Genomic DNA, 1,610 nt, shown 5'->3' on the forward strand with positions numbered 1-1,610 from the left:
AACAAAAGAGGCCATTTGTCCATATCACAGCAGCAGCGACTGCATCGTGTCATCTCATGCTCTCCTCCAGCAAATTGAGTTTGTCAGTGCTCAGCCACACAGCTGAGTGGAGTGCTGCATGATGCCTCACCTCTCCTGGGAGAGAGAAGTTGGCATAAGCCATATCGTAATGGGATCCAGAAACAAAGAAGCGTGAATGAAGTGCTAATTGCATTCATGAAGACATTAACAAAGGAATTAAAATGGCAGAAGCTTCCTTTCCCCCTCAAGGTTCATATAAACAACCAAAATTATATTAATAATCACTGAGGTTTACACTACTTTGAAGGGATTATACCCATATAGGGCATCAGGGCTTGGAAAACCATTTCAGGGGTCTTTTTTGTGGGATTCAGTATCAGAGATGAGACACTCCACTGCTTCTGTTTATCCAAATTTGTTCTTTTCTTTCTGTCTTTTCTCTTGTCCTTATGCTCCCTTTAAAGAATAGGAAGACTGCTCATTTTCCTCTGAAACTTTTAATATGTTGTAAAAATAATGACATCATACTAAAACCTGTAAATTTTCCTAAAAACTCCCCAAAACAAAATGACCCCAGAAGTTTGTCCAATGGCACAATGGAACTTTCTTGTATGAACAGCTTGAAACATCCTACCTGTGTTTTTAATCTCATTCAGTTTGCTTACTTTTCTATGGAAAAAATGTCATGCTTTCTCCTTTTTTCTCAGTGACTTTCTACATTATTTAATCCTTCCATTACCAAACTCTAGCACTCTATTCTTATTTGCATTGCTACTACTGAGAAAAAAACATTTCCTGTTAGAATTCTCTCCAATTAATGGGGTCTTTCCCCCCCCATGAGAATAGTGCTATTAGCCTTAAACATGGAAAGAGCTCATTTCACAGATCCTAAAATTTGAGGCTACTTTAAATCACTTGTATCAGCAAAATGATAGTTCTTGCTTTTTCAACTACTTAGTTGTATTTATCACACCTCTCCAACTCCTGCACTCACCTCCTTTCCACCTGCTGGTGTGGGTGTTGTGCTAGTGACAGCTACAGCTAAAGTCAGCGAAACAGTTTGTTCTGTTCACTAATCTTCAGTCACTCATAACTTTCTAAAATGTTTGTTCAGGAGGCTGCAGTCTTCCCATTTCTCATGACCACTCAAAGGTGTTTTTCTCTAGGAAAGATGACTCCAAGCCATTCAGCAGTTCTCTAGAAGGAAACACTTCTATCACCCCAGTACTGTGGCTCAAGTGCCTGAAGAGGCACCATGCACGGAGAAGAGGACCTTGAACCAACACAGGGAGGTTGCCAGCCCTGTGTCTCTATGTTTGTTCCATCCCCAGCTGAGACTCAGGACTTGTGAGTGCCAGGATTGGTGTTTCCAGCTCTGGAGGGCAGAAGGCAGGGAGAATTAGGGAGCACATCAAGGGAGATGAGATGGGATATGCCACAAACACCTGAAGGAATGAAGCTCAGACCTTCATGCCTGTGGGAGGTGTGTGGGAGCATGGGGATGGGGTCCAGGATGGGGTTATGCACCTGGCTAATACCCCAGCCCCTTTAAAGGATCTGAACCATTCAGGGAAGTGTCCTTGTTTCAT

Source organism: Ammospiza nelsoni, chromosome 2 (assembly GCF_027579445.1).
Source record: "Ammospiza nelsoni isolate bAmmNel1 chromosome 2, bAmmNel1.pri, whole genome shotgun sequence".
In the NCBI taxonomy this organism is placed as follows: domain Eukaryota; kingdom Metazoa; phylum Chordata; class Aves; order Passeriformes; family Passerellidae; genus Ammospiza; species Ammospiza nelsoni.